Raw genomic sequence first — 20817 nt, 5'->3', positions numbered from 1 at the left:
TATACCTTCCCGCTTACAAAATATTCGCGCTTAGAAATTTTTTGAATATTTGAAGTATCAGGAGCACAGCTGTCTCTAGAATACTGCCGTGCCACCTCCTCGAATATCATATTCTCCTGATACAAAGTCTAAAATTTCATCAAGTAATACCTACCCGCTTACAGAATATTCGCGCTTAAAAATTTCTTGAATATTTGACGTATCAGGAGCACAGCTGTCTCTAGAATACTGTCGTGCCACCTTCTCGAATATCATACTCTCCTAATACAAAGTCTCAAATTTCATCAAGTTATACCTTCCCGCTTACAAAATATTCGCGCTTAGAAATTTTTTGAATATTTGAAGTATCAGGAGCACAGCTGTCTCTAGAACACTGTCGTGCCACCTCCTCGAATATCATATTCTCCTGATACAAAGTCTAAAATTTCATCAAGTAATGCCTACCCGCTTACAGAATATTCGCGCTTAGAAATTTTTTGAATATTTGAAGTATCAGGAGCACAGCTGTCTTTAGAATACTGTCGTGCCACCTCCTCGAATATCATATTCTCCTGATACAAAGACTAAAATTTCATCAAGGCATACCTACCCGCTTACAGAATATTCGCGCTTTAAAATTTTTTGAATATTTGACGTATCAGGAGCACAGCTGTCTCTAGGATTCTGACGTGCCACCTACTCGAATATCATATTCTCCTGATACAAAGTCTAAAATTTCATCCAGTAATACCTACCCACTTACAGAATATTCGCGCTTAAGATTTTTTTGAATATCTGACGTTTCAGGAGCACAGCTGTCTCTAAGATTCTGACGTGCCACCTCCTCGAATATCATATTCTCCTGGTACATTGTCTAAAATTTCATTAAGTAATACCTACCCGCTTACAGAATATTCGCGCTTAAGCATTTTTTGAATATCTGACGTATCAGGAGCACAGCTGTCTCTAGAATACTGTCGTGCCACCTTCTCGAATATCATACTCTCCTGGTACAAAGTCTAAAATTTCATCAAGTAATACCTACCCGCTTACAGAATATTCGCGCTTAAAAATTTCTTGAATATTTGACGTATCAGGAGCACAGCTGTCTCTAGAATACTGTCGTGCCACCTTCTTGAATATCATACTCTCCTAATACAAAGTCTCAAATTTCATCAAGTTATACCTTCCCGCTTACAAAATATTCGCGCTTAGAAATTTTTTGAATATTTGAAGTATCAGGGGCACAGCTGTCTCTGGGATTCTGACCTGTCACCTCCTCGAATATCATATTCTCCTGATACAAAGTCTAAAATTTCATCAAGTAGTGCCTACCCGCTTACAGAATATTCGCGCTTAGAAATTTTTTGGATATTTGAAGTATCAGGAGCACAGCTGTCTCTAGGATTCTGACGTGTCACCTCCTCGAATATCATATTCTCCTGATACAAAGTCTAAAATTTCATCAAGTAATACCTACCCGCTTACAGAATATTCGCCCTTAAGAATTTTTTGAATATCTGACGTTTCAGGAGCACAGCTGTCTCTAAGATTCTGACGTGCCACCTCCTCGAATATCATATTCTCCTGGTACAAAGTCTAAAATTTCATCAATTAATACCTACCCGCTTACAGAATATTCGCGCTTAAGAATTTTTTGAATATCTGACGTATCAGGAGCACAGCTGTCTCTAGAATACTGTCGTGCCACCTTCTCGAATATCATACTCTCCTAATACAAAGTCTCAAATTTCATCAAGTTATACCTTCCCGCTTACAAAATATTCGCGCTTAGAAATTTTTTGAATATTTGAAGTATCAGGAGCACCGCTGTCTCTAGAATACTGTCGTGCCACCTCCTCGAATATCATATTCTCCTGATACAGAGTCTCAAATTTCATCAAGTAATACCTACCCGCTTCCAGAATATTCTCGCTTAAAAATTTTTTGAATATTTGGAGTTTCAGGAACACAGCTGTCTCTAGGATTCTGTCGTGCCACCTCCTCCAGTCCCTTGTTGTCCTGATACAACGTCTAATCTAATTTTCAATTTTTCGGAATTCTAATTGCATACTTACCTTTACTTACCCATACTTACCTGGTGGCTTTGAATTATCCACAAGTGTTGTGGAGGAGAAATTATTTTAGAATAGTTTTCTTAGAACTAAGTTAACATACGAATACTTACCCATACTTACCTGTCCGTGAGTTATCCGTAAGTGCTGTAGAGGAGAAATAATTTTATAGTAATTCACTTAGATCTATGTTAACATATGAATACTTACCCATACTTACCCTGTATGAACTGTCCACACGTGTTACTGATGATTTCATTGCATCAGATCACTTACTAAACTACAAGAATTGAAATAGATGTACTTATATATCATAAACTTTGAAATGTCGCTTTGTTTGCAAACTCTGGTCTGTTTATTTTGTTTTCCAATGTTTATTTACTTTGTTTTGATGTAAACACACTCTGTTTTGATAAATTTTCGTAATTTTGCAATCGTAATTTCAGAAATTTTGAAATTTCGCTTTGTTTGCAAACATTGGTCTGGTTGTTTTGATTTGCAATGTTTATTTACATTTTATTAGTACAAACACACTTTGTTCTTATAAATTGTTGAAAATTTTCAAATTTCGAAAATTTTTGAGAACAAAGTGTGCGTCAACGAAATGTACATAAACTTTGGGAATCAAAACAAACAATCCAGTGTTTGCAAGCTAAATTGCAAAATTTTTCGATAAAATTTCGAATTTTTGGAGAATTGATTCGGCACAAACGAAATTGTATGTTCCATTTGGTATCGAATTTATCCATCAGAATGTTTGCCACGGGAACGTTTATATTATTTCCTGTCTTGGACGTGGAAACGCTGTACGCTTGCCAGATCATTTCGTGTAAAAACGGAAATGGAAATATTTTCATTAATGGCAGTGAAAGTAATGAAAGTGACGAATTGAAATGAAAAATGAAGAATAATAAACCAAACCAGATAACTAAATAATAAGAGAGCAACGAAACTGGCAAACTAAATTGTCAAAGAAATTACGTCGGTTATTTAAAATTGAAGGAATCAGAGAGATAAGCGCAAATTCAAAGGAAAGAACATTTTTCCCTTCAATTATACTTTTCGGTTTCGCTTTCTGACTTTTTAAGCGATTCGCTCTCAATATATTCCTTAATATGTATAGAAATAAAGAGTAATCAGAAATCAGAAACATTGGTTGCAGAAATTTTCAGAAGAATGCTAGAATCGTAAAAAATTGCAGTGAGTATCGCTGTGCTATCGTGACTTCAACAGAGCGCGATCATACTCTGTATTATTTCAAAGTTTAAAGAACGTTACTTCGGAAGTTTGTCTGAGATGTATGTGACTTATTAGGGTTGAAGTTAATTGTATTAATTATAACAAACCAGATTGTGTCAAAGCAGATTACAGTCTGTATACTTTTCGAAAACTTCGGCGGACTATAATAATCCACTGACTAAACAGAATTAAATATTTATTGCCAGCAACATACTTTATATCTTCCCTCAGATATACGACTATATTTCGTTAAGACCGAAAGGATTACTCAGTTTTAAAAATTGAAAGTTCTTCTTTTCCTTACACAAAGATATTCGTAAAAAATAGAAATATCTCTCGAGAAAAAGAAGTTTGTAATTTTCTTTCCACAAGTAACAGAAATATTTCCTTTATTTCTCTCTTTCGCAATTATTAAAAAATGTCAATTCGGGAGGGAAGAGTAATTTTCTCTGAGCCTTGTGTGTAACCGTGGCGGAAATTTTCTCCACGATCAGCCAATTGAATCTAGATCTGGATCTAGAGAGGTCTCTGGATAAAAATCTCGGTGGAGAAATCGTAATTTTCACGGCGTTTGCCAGATCAGCATCGCGTCGTAATAAAGGCCCCGGGAAAGCAAAGAAAAAAAAAAAAAGAAAAAAAATGATCCGGTCAGCAATCGGAATCCGTATGTTCATTTCCACGCCTCTCTTCAATCTCTACCGCGAATTATCTGCGGCTCGTGGCTGAAACGCTGGGTCACGAGTTAATGCAAACCATTAGTCTCGGAAACCAAAGGGTCGTGACGACGAAAAAGTGCACTCACCGCGAACGGGAAGACTCGAAAGCTTGCAAGCAACGAGGCTGTTGCTCTTATATATACATGTGTGCACATACACACACACACATATATATATATATATCTGTGCCACTGCTATTTCCTCCTGTTCTGATGCGCGCTCATCATTTGAACCAACGAGAATTAATTTCGATTTTGTGTATGGCGACTCTTATTAATTCTTAACCTCAGGATTAATTGAAAGTGTCGGTAATTGTAACGATATCTCCAAAATTGACTACTACTACTCTATACTGTAAAAAGTGTGAATATTAGATACATTCGTAAAGGAATAGGAAAAGGAAAAAGAAATTCTTAACTTGTATGATAATAGTTCAGGATTTGAAGTCGTTTGGCCATTTGAATTTCACTTCATTGCTTAATAATCCTCTCGTTAATTTCTTCTGATCTCTCCCTAATATCTAATCGCGGATTTTTGGATGGAAATTTTGTATTTTCGAAAACGTAATCAAACAGATGGAACATCGACCACGAATCGTTTCGCGTACTACAGAGAGCACCGTGTTTTCAATATTTCATAGATTTTTGCATGCATCGCACGTATTTGCACGTTACAGACATATTTGCATCTTCAGATTCATAAATGTCCTTCTCTATTTAATTATCAATCTCTAATCACTGATCTCAATCGCGGAGACTATAAAGTACAAAATAAAAAATTGAACGTCGTAAATTTTTAATAACATCTTGCGTAAATTAAATAATAGCGATAAATTAAAATAAAATAAATTAAATAATACATATATATAATATAATAAATATAAATTAAAATAAATTAAATAATACATATATATAATATAATAAATATAAATTAAAATAAATTAAATAATACATATATATAATATAATAAATATAAATTAAAATAAATTAAATAATATATATATATATAATATAATAAATATAAATTGAAATAAATTAAATAATATATATCTATAATATAATAAATATAAATTAAAATAAATTAAATAATATATATATATAATATAATAAATATAAATTATAATAAATTAAATAATATATATCTATAATATAATAAATATAAATTATAATAAATTAAATAATAGCGAAATTTAAGAGATTCACGTGACCATGAGCGTGTAAAATTAATGCAACATTCCGTTTCTCCGTTTCTTCTTGTAAAAGAAAGAAGTCAGAGGGAAATTTTCGATAAAGTTTTATATGAATATTAAAAGAGAATATTACTTGATAAATATCCGTTTGACGTGTCTTTGATATCACAATGAAACCCGTTATCAGAGCTAGGAAGAAACGCGATGAGAACACTTTGGGGAACACTCTGACAGCATCAGTCAAAGAGAAGGTATTTCATTTCGTTGTGCGCATATTTTGTCTTGTAACAAACATAAAATCAATACCGTTTCAACCTTTCTCTCTGGAAGAAGTGCGCCGAGAACTGCAGCGAAAGAGTGGGCGCAGAGCTCGTGACAGATTCAGATTGAAATTAAAAATCAGAATATTTTCCCGGAGTGACATGTTCAGCGACGGTATCGAGATTCTGGATGAAAGAAACGAACGAGAGTGAAATATCTTCCCTTGGATATGCATTCACTTCGATTATTTAAATGTAACGTATCTCTATATTTCATAACAGTCGAAAGATAAGGAAGTTATCGTTGTTATTTAAACATATCACCGATGTCAAGAAAATTTCACAATTTTCAACTAATACGAGGATTTAGAGGTTGTCACTGATTGCGAGAGAAGACGAAGTAGAATTTTCTACAAATGTCAGACATTTGTGTCTGACTACTGTCAGAGTGATGATTTCTTGTCAATGTTTCGTGTTTGTATCAGAAATATATAAGTGTCTGACTTACAAAAATTTTATTTAAATTTTATTTTATTTTTTAATTTAATTTATTCTTTAACTTTAATTTATTTTTATTCTTTAACTTTATTTTAATTTTTATTTCTTAATTTCATTTTAATTTAATTTTAAGAGATGTGCCCATAGATTATCCATTTGTTACATATTCTTGTATTCTTGTATCATCACGGATGAAAGATATGGTACGATAATGTACAGAAAAGACATCTTTCTACAAATATCTATAGAGTAACATACTCACTTGTCGCCTGTTGCGTTAAAGGTAGATTTGTTCAAGTCATCACCTCATTCGGATTCTTAGCTTTACAGAACTGATAATTTATTTGGATCGTCTATATTTTAATGTACCGATGAATTCTGCTCAAGATGAGTTCTGTAATATTTGCAGTGACGGAGAAAAGAAAGTTTTAAGAGACAAGTGCTACGAGAATATACCCGTGATATTTTTTGAAAATAATGGACTGTAATTTTAGAAAATAAATGTAACGTATTCAAAATAGAAAATTGTCACCGACGTGATAAAGAATTTTGTCCTCCTTCAATTTCGCGTGTCGATTATACTTCAATAAATAGTCCAGTTAGTTTTAGATTGACCCGTAACTTTACAGCTCATTTACATTTCAATTTAATAATTGGAGTTTATGTATGAATTGAAGCAAACGTTTCATTACAGACAATACGTCTGAAACGTACGACAATATGTCGTATCACGTTAACATTAAAAATTAAAGATAACACGTCTGGAACGCAAATAGAGATAACGTAAATATAATATATAATAATATAATATAATATAATAATATAATATAATAATATAATAATATAATAATATAATAATATAATATAAATATAATATATAATAATTATCACGTAACAATAAAATAGACGTGACACAATTGTCAGTTTAAAATTTAAAGAATAGGCCCGTTCACGGGTTAGAAGAACGAACGAATTCGATCGCTCTGGCGCAGTTTGCAATTCCGCGAAGGATCGAGTTGTTCTCCCCTAATCAAGATCGTTGTCGTTGCGGGTGGAGCTCGCCTGGCCGGAGGATGAAGAAATTCGCCGGCGTGCTTCTTTACGGGCAATTCGTAAAACACGATTAACGGGTAAAGTTCGTCTGGTTCGGGCTGGCTGGCGGCGGCGTAGCGTTAATGAACCATAGTTCGCTGATTCGACGATGAGCATTCGGGGGTTAATCGTCCGCGCCACGAAAGCAATTTTGCCAACTCGACTTGTTTCGCTCGATAAGGTCTCTCCAGGCGATTGTACCTTTTACACGTATGTACACGTATACATGTGCACGCGTGCATCCGAGTACAGGCTGTTCCATCAGTCCCTTTCGAAGGCTCTCGATTCGCGCCGAGAATGAAATATATACCTGTCACCCCTGTCAAAGTATGTACGCGACACGAGTTTGTTAGAGAATTTGGATGATATCAAGCCAAGGAGACTATCCTCGTTTGAACGTAATTCAATTTTCCACCTGTCTTGGTGGAAGAATTCTTTTTTTTTTTTTTTTTTATTAAACGCGAGTTATAAAACACTGCTGCGTTTATCGTTTGAAGTATTATCATCAGTTAATTATTTCGACGTTCTCCAGTGTACTTTGGTTTTTATAATAAAATTGTATTAAAATGTAATGAAATATAATAGAATTTTTTTTATGTTAAAATTATATTTTATTTTTCATATTAAATATTAAAATATAATAAAATATAATATTATTTATATTAAGAATTTTCTTTTTTTTATTAAACGCGAGTTGTGAAACACTTGCGTTTACCGTTTGAAGTGCTATCATCAGTGGAAGTTAGGTTAATGATTTCGACGTTTTCGAGTGTAGTTTGGTTTTTACAATAAAATTGTATTAAAATGTAATGAAATATAATAGAATTTTTTTTATGTTAAAATTATATTTTATTTTTCATATTAAATATTAAAATATAATAAAATATAATATTATTTATATTAAGAATTTTCTTTTTTTTATTAAACGCGAGTTGTAAAACACTATTGCGTTTATCGTTTGAAGTACTATCATCAGTGGAAGTGAGGTTAATGATTTCGACGTTCTCGAGTGTACTTTGGTTTTTATAATAAAATTGTATTAAAATGTAATGAAATATAATAGAATTCTTTTTATGTTAAAATTATATTTTATTTTTCATATTAAATATCAAAATATAATAAAATATAATATTATTTATATTAAGAATTTTCTTTTTTTTATTAAACGCGAGTTGTGAAACACTATTGCGTTTATCGTTTGAAGTACTATCATCAGTGGAAGTGAGGTTAATGATTTCGACGTTCTCGAGTGTACTTTGGTTTTTATAATAAAATTGTATTAAAATGTAATGAAATATAATAGAATTCTTTTTATGTTAAAATTATATTTTATTTTTCATATTAAATATCAAAATATAATAAAATATAATATTATTTATATTAAGAATTTTCTTTTTTTTATTAAACGCGAGTTGTGAAACACTATTGCGTTTATCGTTTGAAGTACTATCATCAGTGGAAGTGAGGTTAATGATTTCGACGTTCTCGAGTGTACTTTGGTTTTTATAATAAAATTGTATTAAAATGTAATGAAATATAATAGAATTCTTTTTATGTTAAAATTATATTTTATTTTTCATATTAAATATTAAAATATAATAAAATATAATATTATTTACATTAAAATATAACAAAATTTTATAATAAAAGACGATCTTTTATTTTCTTGTCTTTTCTCGATGGTTTGAACTAATATTGAATGTTTATTGTTACTTGATTTTATAATGGAATTGTATCTTACTAAATGGTACAAAGTGTAAGCACGAGTCGTGTTTTACTTCTCTGATGGGCAAATAAAAGATCTTAAATGCGTAGAGAAGAATGTAGAACGCAATTAAGAATTTTAATCAAGAAGAGTCTGAACACTCTCATTCAACAGTATAATATTGTTATTACTTTAATGGAGGAAGAAAATGGACATTTCCTTAAGAATTCGATAAGAAGTTAGGAGAAGATATCGTGAATCACGATATTTTCCATTCCGAATTAAATGACCTTGCCGTGACATGAGCAAAAATAACTAAAAAATTGAAGTGAAATAAACATTTGTACATTAATAAATATAAAAATATAAATTATATCAATAAATATGAAAATATAAATTATATTAATAAATATGAAAATATAAATTACATTAATAAATATAAAAATATAAATTATATTAATTAATATTAAATATTAAAAATATATTATATTTTTAATACATATTAAAAATATAAATTATATTAATAAATATGAAAATATAAATTACGTTAATAAATATAAAATATAAAATACAAATCGATAAATATAGAACAGATTCGTGCGTCAATATTCAAATCGAATTTTAATCGTCGCCGCACATAAAAATCAAAATTAATTCTCACCACATAGGGTGTTAATGATTAAAAGCTTCGTCGTTTGTGTCACTTTCCCCCTCCCCGAGCCTCTCAATTCACTCCCAAAGTTATTTATTTCCGCCATTAGAGAAACCGGAAGCGTCTGAGACGTGCAAGCTAGACGTGAAACACCCTATACGTGGTACGTGGTCACACATGGCTCGCGTTCTTTTCCTCTCCCTCAACAATGCCAACTTTTACAGTCAATCTCGTTTCGTTGGAATGGAGAGTTCGAGTTCCGTTCCGTGTGTATTCTCGTTCATGGACGGGACGAGATGGATTTGCCTTTTCGTTCCTCGACGAAAGTCGAGGAAATCTTGTTTGCCGCGTTTACCACCCCCTCTCCTCCCCACAGCTGCTCTATTTATTTAATCGAAGTTAACGTAGTACGTTGCACCAGCGAAAGGATTATCAGCGTAATCCGTTTTTCTACTATTTTCTTCGAGGCAATCTCTGTGTTTTGAATCAAGTGTCTTTTGATACTATAGATCTTGGTTTCTGAGAGTTCTAGAGGCTAGGTGTAATTTTTAATATTATAATTTCTATTTTTATCTTTGTATTTTATTATTAATATTATAGAAATTATAATTATAATCCATATTCTTGTAATTTCTATTCTTATCTTTGTTTTCTATATTAATCTTGTATTATAATTTCCATATTCTTATAATTTCTATTCTTATCTTTGTTTTCTATATTAATCTTGTATTATAATTTCCATATTCTTATAATTTCTATTTTTATCTTTGTTTTTCATTATTAATCTTATAAAAATTATAATTATAATCCATATTCTTGTAATTTCTATTCTTATCTTTGTTTTCTATGTTAATCTTGTATTATAATTTCCATGTTCTTACAATTTCTTATAATTTCTATTTTTATTTTTGTCTTCTATATTAATCTTATAGAAATTATAATTTCCATATTAATCTTTGTTTCGTTTCAACTATCTTTTGATACTGTTTTATATATCCTGATTTTTAAGAGTTTTAGTATTATAATTTCTAGTTAATTACTAGTATTATAATTTCTATTCCTATCTTTGTTTTCTATATTAATCTTATAGAAATTATGGTTTCCATATTAATCTTTGTTTCATTTCAACTATCTTCTAATACTGTTTTATATATCCTGATTTTTAAGAATTTCAGAGGTTGTGTGTAATCACTAGTATTATAATTTCTATTTTTTCTTTTTTATCTTCTATGTTAATCTTATAGAAATTATAATTTCCATATTAATCTTTGTTTCGTTTCAACTATCTTCTGATACTGTTCTATATCTTAATTTTTGGAGGTGTAATCTCTAGTATTAGAGTTTCTATCCATATGATCGCTTTAGTCGCAAAAGTATTGTAACATACTTATCAAGAGTTTGACAGTGATCGAAAAGAATTTAATTCTTTATTCCCTCATTTTTAGAGAATATTATATCAAGTTATTTTTAAAAACTTTCCAGAACCGATGCGAACAATTTTTAATAAATATGGAACTCTTAGTTATTCGACTCAATGTTGTTGCGAGTATACGTCTTTATTTAATTCTGACAGTGATTGAAAAGTGAGCATTTATCAGCTTGAGCTTCCATTTTGTTTTCAAGGAATATTGCATAAAATATTCTCGGGAAATATTTCCTGATGCCATTGAAAGGTTAACTTTTAATACTATTCTTAATTTACTATAACATCGTTTGCGAAACTTCATTCATAATTTATCATTGGTACAAAAAAACTATCGTCTACTAATCTTCTTTTTTATATCCACCTTATTTAAATATCACATGAAGTATTTAAAAAAAGAAAAAAAAATTCTAACGTCGTTTCAGAGCATTTTAATACTGTTCAACTCGGAGATTTAATATCGTAGTGAATGTAACAAAGTTAACCGGTTCAACGACAGAACACACGGTAGAACATTTCCGACAAAAATCTGGTCGAAATTAAAATTTGTCTCCTCTTATTCGACCGGAAGAAAGGTGCTTTCTTTTTTCTCTCGTAATATCAATTTCAAACGAAACAAATATCAAAGAAAGCATGTTCTCTGCTTTTCTCGCAATGTCACTCATCGAACGAACCGATATAACGATCCCGTCCTTCGCACAAAACATCGTGCAATCGTTTCTCCTCAAATAGAAAGGTCTCGAACGCACTGTAGGGCAAATTGCAAATTGAATTATCGTGTAGGAACACGCGACAGCGTATCGGGAACACTAATTCAAGCTTAGCCAGTGATCAAGGGAAAGGCATTGGCATTGGCTGCTCTTCTACGTCGAATGGAACGCGACAGAATGGCAAGCGAACCCTGTGTTTCGCCCTTTCGAAAACCGGCTACCGGCTACGTAGTCCTGTAAATTCACGGGACGCGCCTCGAACGATAATAAGTAGCAGCTCGCTACGAGATTTATTTCGCTTGGTAATTTGTCACGACCCTCTGAGAGCCAATAAATAACCGTATCCGTTTTATTTCCAGCAACGCGGTTCAGCACCCTGTTCGTAAAACAGATTTATCAGGTGCGCTGGCCAACAGTTTAGAGACAGTGCCCCTTTAATTTCTTCACGGGCAAAAACGATTTTCTTTTTGCTCTTTTCTTTTTCTTTTTTTTTTTTTTAGTTTTCCTTTCTTTTTTAATCTGAGTTTGTTTCTGTGTTAGTTGCATTTGTCGAGACTCTGTGAGATTCTGTGCTGATACTGTTAACTCTTTCTGAATTCTTCGGAAATTTCTAATTAGTTCTATTAATCAAACACGGAAATCATACGGATTTTTAATCTATTGACAACGAATTGAAGAAGAAATTTACGATGGTGTCTGATTTCGTAAAATTACAGACTCTAAATGAACAACGATGAGAAGAAGTGTTGAACGAGTTCTTAGAATTTTCTTTCACAGTGCAGCATTAAAAAATACAAAATTCATAGCTGGATCTGTGAGACTCTGTGCTGTTAATTCTTCGATTTCTGAATTCTTCTTAAATTTCTAATTAATTCCGTTAATTGCGTTCAAGCACCAAAATCATAAGGATTTTTAATCTATTGAGAACGAATTGAAGAAGAAATTTACGATGGTGTCTGACTTCGTAAAATTACAGACTCTAAATGAACAACGATGAAAAGAAGTGTTGAACGAGTTCTTAGAATTTTCTTTCACAGTGCAGCATTAAAAAATACAAAATTCATAGCTGGATCTGTGAGACTCTGTGCTGTTAATTCTTCGATTTCTGAATTCTTCTTAAATTTCTAATTAATTCCGTTAATTGCGTTCAAGCACCAAAATCATAAGGATTTTTAATCTATTGAGAACGAATTGAAGAAGAAATTTACGATGGTGTCTGACTTCGTAAAATTACAGACTCTAAATGAACAACGATGAAAAGAAGTGTTGAACGAGTTCTTAGAATTTTCTTTCACAGTGCAGCATTAAAAAATACAAAATTCATAGCTGGATCTGTGAGATCTCTGCTGTTAATTCTTCGATTTCTGAATTCTTCTTAAATTTCTAATTAATTCCGTTAATTGCGTTCAAGCACCGAAATCATACGGATTTTTAATCTATTGAGAACGAATTGAAGAAGAAATTTACGACGGTGTCTGATTTTCTTGGAATTTCGTAAAATTACAGAATCTGATTGCACAACGACGAAAAAAGGTGTTGAACGAGTTCTTAGAATTTTCTTTCACAATGCATCATTAAAAAATACAGTCTGACAATATAAATTCATCGTCGTACGATTCTTAATGAATTATTAAACCATCGTATTTTGCCTGAATTAATCACCATTTTCCAAATTACACGGTACGTACCATGGTATTGCCATCGTCGTCGTTCTGTAACACATCGACTCATTCCATCGCCAGAACCGCCGCGCTGTTTTGCATCCCTTCATTTGCATCGTTCATTTGGCCGGGCCATTTATTTCATTTTTTCCCTTTACTGCGGAATTATCTGAGCGAGTCGACGGAATTTCGAAGGAACCACCCGACGAAAAATTTGCATGAGAATCGTCATGCATAAGCAGAGGAGCACAGTCTCACGTGTTAAGGGAATATTGCCAACTGATCTCGGAAAATATCGAAATTCGATGAGGAAGAACGGTGGGGGCGGGGAGGGAAGACGCGGAGGAAGGGACGTCCGCAACAACGTCGAACGTCGCGGCGTGGTTGAATCGATTTTATCGGGGCGGAAGTGTTTGACTAGCAGGTTTTCTGATTGGAACTTGAGGGACCTTTAAGACAAGACGTCGCGCATTTGCTTTTGCGTTCCCGATGTCTGGGTTCTCTCTGTCTGCGTGTTCTCCGTTCGAACGTGCCTTCGAATTCACTTTCTTGCCTCTCGACCACGATTTCCGATCGCCGCGAGCTGCTTTGCGTTTTTTCCCCATTTACATGAATTTGAATAAAATCAAACGCGGAGAAAAGGTTCGAAGGGTTTTGCTAGTTCGCTGATCCTTTACGTCGTCGTCGTCGCAAAAGTGCGCGTCGTGTGCACACAGCGAGGGTTAAGTATGATTATTCAAAAAGTTTATGTAATATCAGTGGGACTGGTAATGAGATAATGTATGATATTTATTAATATTAATATTCATCGTTCGCAAATTTCATTTTTTCACTGTATTGGTGGGTATACCGAATGAAAAAAAATTAATATTAAAATACGATTATAATATACTATTAATATAAAAATACAATACATGTATAAATTTATATTAATATTATGTGCAATAAAAGTACAATTATATATAATAATTATATATATATAATATAATAATTGTAATATTAATTAATAATAATGATTATATATATAATATGATAATTATAATAATAATTATATATATAATATTAATGTAAAAACACAATTGTATATAAATCAGACAAAATTGTAAATTATAAATCAATCTTTGAGAATCTAAACAACAATTATTAACGATGTTAGATCAAACTCTAAAATTTCACAAAAATCTATCAAATCTATTCCTATTTAATAATATAATAAATATAATTATATTTATTATATTATTAATATTATTATATTTATTATAATATTAATATTTATTATAATATTTATTATTATCATTTAATATTATATTTATTATAATATTAATATTTATTATATTATTAAATATTCCTATTTAATAATATAATAAACCTATTCCTATTTAATAATATATCTAATGATATATGTCTATTTCTGTGAGAAAAGTGCGTATATCCCAGGACGATTTAAAAGGACGAAAACAACCGAGGAACACGGTAAAATCACAAAAAATTCCCCCGACTTGGTTCGAATTTAAATTAATTACCGAAATCGCGAATGCTTCGATTCGATGCGAACGGAAAATGAAGTAAACAGGAATGATACAAGCTGTTTGAAACCGCGCTCGTTTCTCTTTCTCCTTTTTTTCTTTTTTTCTTTCTTCTTCGAACTTTGAATTAAATTCACTCGACTCCCTCGTAACGTGCGCGATACACGGAACACGAATTCGATCCATGTACCGGACGATACCGCGCGTCGTGTAAATTAGAGCGCTAATTAATCGGAACGACCATTGGCCGTGCATGTATGCAGAATCCATAGCTACGTACGCATGTTACAAAGGAGCATCAGGTTGGCCACAGCAAGTAGTGTTGTACGTTGCCAGAGTGCGTTGGTTCGCGCTACTTGCCGTGGGAACAATTTACACGGCTTCAATTATCCTCCTCGTTTTTACCGTAAAACGACGTTGAACAATAAGTCGCATTTGTTTTTTTAATGCTGGAAAATTAATTTGGCGCCTTTCTGGATAAATTTGCTATTTATTCATCGGCGTTGCTCAAAGATCGTTTTAACAAGAGATTGAAAAGGCTGCTGAAATAAGAAGGCTCTTGTGAGCTCCATTTTTTGAGTAATTTTAATTAATCAACAAACTAATAATTATTAAAAATCAGATCGATTAATATTCTTGCTGATATACTTTCACTTGGAACCAATCTTTCTTCCTGTAATCAAAAATTTGGAGCTAATTTGAATCATCGTTTTTGATTCAATTCTTGTACTCGTTTGAGGGAAATTTAATGCAAAAGCACCGAATTAATTTCTATTTTAAATGTATTATTATGCTACCGTTGATTTATATTCGCATTCGATCGAATGAAAGTGTCCGAAAGTATTGAAAAACATTGAAGTTCCTCGTGCTCGCGAATTGAATCCAAATCGCTAGTTTCAGTTTTTCCTGCACAGCGTCGTAACGTATCGATCTGTCATAAAATTCGACGGATTTCATCGGCTATTGCCGGAAAAAGGTTTCATCAACTATCTGCGGTGATTTGATTCGACCGAGTATACGAGATTAAAATGCGAGAACAGGGAGAGTATAGTTATCCAAGGTTTACGTTGGACGTGACGAAAATTCTAAGTGTGTTCGAACTGAATGAAAGAGATTGTAAGATAGAGGAGGAGAGAATATGCAAGCACATGTATGTATATTGGGTGGAAGATGCGTGCACGGGGTTGGAATTGAGAGCAAAACTCGTTTCACGTTGTCGAGTCGTATCGATGCATTCGGTTGTCGTCTAAGGATTACTGTGATCTCTACAAGATCGCGCAATAATATTTCATATATAATATTTGAAATATTTAAATTAACATTTATTTATTTAATATATAAAATAATATATAAATATTTAATATATAAAATAACATATAAATATTTAAAATATTTAAATTATTAATATTTATTTATTTAATATTTAAAATATTTAAATTATTAATATTTATTTAATATATGAAATATTATTAAAATATATTTAAAATATTTTAAATATTAAATAAATAAATATATTATATAAATATTAAATAAATAAATATATTACATATATACATATATCATAAATCATATATAATTATATTATATATTACATGTATAATATATATACATATATTACACACATATATATATATATGTGCAAATAATTAATTTACTAAATAATAATATTATTTACTAAATTAATTTAATAAATAATAATATTAGCGCACGAATTTTAAATAATATCTAATGTAATGCACCAATTGCTGACAATGAGTAACTCATTTATAACAAGAAACATAGTAACAAAAATGGCACCGATTTTTCATCACGAACGTCAAAAGCATGTCATTGGATTTATGCATTTTCTTACATTATATATTGTATTATTTATTTAAACGCTATCATTAAGAACCAATCAATCAAGGAAGTTAAGGAAGAGATAATGGCGATAAGCCAACAAGAGGAACAAGGAGAAGAAATATTCTGACGAAAGTCTCTGATAGCTTCGTTGTACAAGTTTTGCAATAATAGTAAAATTCTGTATACTTGTACATACAGAATTTTATATATATATATATGTCTTTGCAAGTGTATAATATATGTAGAGACTGGCGCGTTGGCATCCGCGCGCAAAGAGGAAGGCTAACGAGCCGTACCGGCAGTGGCGCACGTTTTAGCCATTGTTGTCGGTTAAATCGACGTCCGAATCAATTCTAATATTTCTCGCGAATCGATTGTTATCGGCACGGGTGCAATGGGTTTTGCTGGCGGCGTCGTTGCGCCGCGCCGTTTCATAATAATAGATCTGCATGATAATGAGCCGGAAAAGCGTTTCGCGATGCGGCTGCCACGGTAATTCGCCGATCCTCCGCGAAACGGACGACGCTTCTAACGTCGATGCGATCGGAGTCGAGAAGACTGCTCGAGGAACGTTTCCACCCTGCCGTTTCGCCAATTAAGACCACGGCGGTATGGTTTTGTCGCTGCTTTTTCTTCGAGATATCTTTCGAAACTATCGACGTTTTATCTCTCATCTCGTCATTTATCTCGTGTCAATTTGACAGTTTTCTTATGAAATACGCTATTACGTTGCGGCACGAGATTCTGTGACGTTCATTATTTTCGATGTTTTCGATAACAAAATATGCTGTCATAGTTGCAAACGATGTTCGTTCTCAGGCACCACGTTTTCTGCAACAGAATTTATTAATTTATTTATTCTTTTCCAACAAGAATACGTAACAAGTGAAAATTCAAAACGAATGATAAAACCAGAGAAGACACGATCGTGCGAAATTAAATATCTATATGCGAGGATTTTCAATCTGTTCATTGACAACCAAAGAATTTTGCGAACATGACCATTTATGGTCACCAATCGATAATGATTTTTTGCCAGTTTGGCTGAGGGACAAGTTAAGTTGAAAAAATGAGAGATGGATGGGGATTGATCCTTTCGATAATTGTTACCACTGTGCGAACGAACAGCAGAATGGTAGAATTTTTGGCGTATATCGAAATTCTGGCACGAGTGTCAAATATCGAAGTGTATTTACGAAATACACATTTTTACCTAAAATTGTCACCTTGATTTTCGTCGCTATTGTTGCTCGCAGTGAGAAATGTTTGGCTGAACAATTTCGAAGGATGCACATTGATGATGTTATTACGAGAGATTTTTTTACGACTCAACTCTGACTTTTTTAAAATGGAATCATACGTTTTCTCGATATTCTTCATTAAAAATAAAATTGTTAAGCTATATAGCAATCGAGAAATTATTAGTTATTTATCATTTCAATTTTAATTTCAGAAAGTATTAATACAAGTATAAAAGTATAAATTGTAGAAATTATCGCATGAAAGACAAGAACATGAGAAAACTAATGAAACCAGAAACCATTCAAAAATTTCAAATTTAAACATTTCTCGCTGCAAATAACAACAACGACGAAAAAGTCAAGGTAATATAATTTCGACGACAAGATATCTTACACGTTAATAATTAAAATTTCACAAAATATATGAATTGTGCGTGCCTGCCTTTTCAAACTCAAACATATTTTCGCGCGTCCCCTAAATATACCACAAAATATGCACGGCAAAAATTAACCCATTTGCGGACCATAACGAGTGACCGAACCGTATAACAACAATTCGTCGCTTCCTTTTCGAACTCGTCGGCACGACATCACTTGCTAGAAATTATCGAGAAGTAATTTAACAAACTTATTATTTGTTTTGCCTGGGTTATATACTTAAATATACTTAGAACTGAGAAAATGTTGCAATTTTCGGACAAAAAAGGTTCTCGACGTGCGTGGCACGTTATTCCAACGCAAATGGTTAAAAGTCATTAAGCCGATTTAAGAGTTAACAATTTCCAGCTGCTTTTCCACAAAATTTATTTTTTGCCAATTACACCTTTCGAATATCTATAATGTATTATTCTTCACGTAATGAACATCCCTTGTTAACCACTTGCGCTGGGCAACTGATTGCGGACCATAACGAGTGACCAAACCGTATAACAATTCGTCGCTTCCTTTTCGAACTCGTTGGTATAATATCACTTGCTAGAAATTATCGAGAAGTAATTTAACAAACTTATTATTTGTTTTGCCTGGGTTATATACTTAAATATACTTAGAACTGAGAAAATGTTGCAATTTTCGGACAAAAAAGGTTCTCGACGTGCGTGGCACGTTATTCCAACGCAAATGGTTAAACAGATATGTACCTGAAGCACAAGCTGTCCGCCCGCCGAAGAAATCCAATCGACCGAGCGATCGCAATAAAGACGAAATAAAGAGAAATCGGATCGGTTATGGCAAAGGCGATTCGAGAATCGAATCGGAAGGGCACGAAGGCAAAAGGCAAAAAGTTCGCCGCGCAAGCTTCGCGTCGAATGGGAAGCCGGGCTGGGAAGTGACGAATGAAAGCGGTCTCCTTAACTGACCTACATATACGCGACGACGGGGTGTGCGTTTCCAATTTCCAATTTCGAAACTTTAAACCGTTCCGCGCCGACGTCTGGAATTCCCCGAGCTTCTTTCGAATTTTCCACCGTATGCAAATACTTACGGGCGTTTTTCGATTTGCTGCTACTTTCGTCGGCAGATTCCGCGGGAATGCCAATAGCTAGCCGGTACTGTCGGGACACGTGTGCATACGTACATATGTAACACATATCTACGTACACATGCGAATTTATACACGCCGTGCCTCCGTGCGAATTTATGACGAGACGCTAAATGGCACGTGTGTGGCACGGATCGTTGTTCTTAAAAGTTTCTTGAAAGTCTGTTCTGAGACTGTTTCGTGTTTCCCTGTGCACATTTATTTTGTAAATAAATATTTTATAATAAATATTTTAACGTTCTGTTAATAAATATTTAAAAATGTAACGTACGAGTTTAATGTTAAATTTAATGTTTCAGGAAAATAGAAATATTTAAAAAATTTTTCCTCTGTTCTTTTCTAAACAACGTTTGAATATTTAAAATATTTTTGAATATAATAATTTTTTAGTGTATATATATATATATATATAAATTATCGGCACTTTGTCAAAATTTCTTTCTTGTGCAGAAAATGGCGAAAATATGTCATATTTCTCGAAAGTAGTAGATTCGATAAGAATAATGAATAAATTTAAAATGTACTTTATAATAGATTGCTGCGACTCTTAGAAAAAGAATACAATATTTAATAGATTATTAACGCAGTAAATTTTCTTTTTTCGTCTTTTTCTTTTGCCTATACTAACTGTGTTATAATAAGCCGTAATTTATTTTCAATTGAACCTACCATTCAGTAATTCAGTCGCAGAAATGATAAAAATAATTCAAACATTAAAATATTAAAATATTAGAATCTCAGACCGTTAAAATATCAAAATACTATAATCAAAATAAAATTATATAGTATAAATCATATATTATATATATAATTATATATAAATAATTAAAATAGTTATATAAAATAAAATTATATATACATACATACATATATATATATATATATATATATATATATATATACACATTCGAAATTAAATATTGATATGAAAAATAAAATTTCGATATTATGATCTAAATAAAAAACGTCACTAAAATATCATTCCTACGTCGAAAATGATTTTAAACTCACAAAAAGGAAAAGAAAAAAAAATGAAGAAGCCACGAAATCTCCGCTACGTCAGAGCGAAGGGTCGTCGTTCAAATTTTTGCTGCTCATCGATCTGGCCACTGCGACAGCTTCATCTCGAACGTTACGAGAGCTGAATCGAACGACCAGAGGTATTAACCAGAAATGTCCGATTATCAGTGGATAATTTTCTCGATGTTGCTTGCAACGCAGCTCGAGGACGTCTGTTTTGGTATAATATTTGAACGCGAGGTGAACACGCAACGGGAGGGCAGAGAGGCGAAAGAAATCGAAGCTGAAGTAATAACGCGAGCGAGGAACGGCGAGGAGTGAAAAGTGATTTGTGGGGAAGAAAGCAGCGGGAAAATTAAACGGGAGGGATGAATGGAAACCGGCGATGAACAACGGTGAAAAGATTGTCGAAGTTGTCTGAAAGAAACTGGGAACCGGGACCATTCGAA

Source organism: Frieseomelitta varia, unplaced genomic scaffold (genome assembly GCF_011392965.1).
Source record: "Frieseomelitta varia isolate USP_RPSP 00005682 unplaced genomic scaffold, Fvar_1.2 scaffold_383, whole genome shotgun sequence".
Lineage (NCBI taxonomy): Eukaryota > Metazoa > Arthropoda > Insecta > Hymenoptera > Apidae > Frieseomelitta > Frieseomelitta varia.
Note: the sequence above shows the minus strand (reverse complement) of the source record.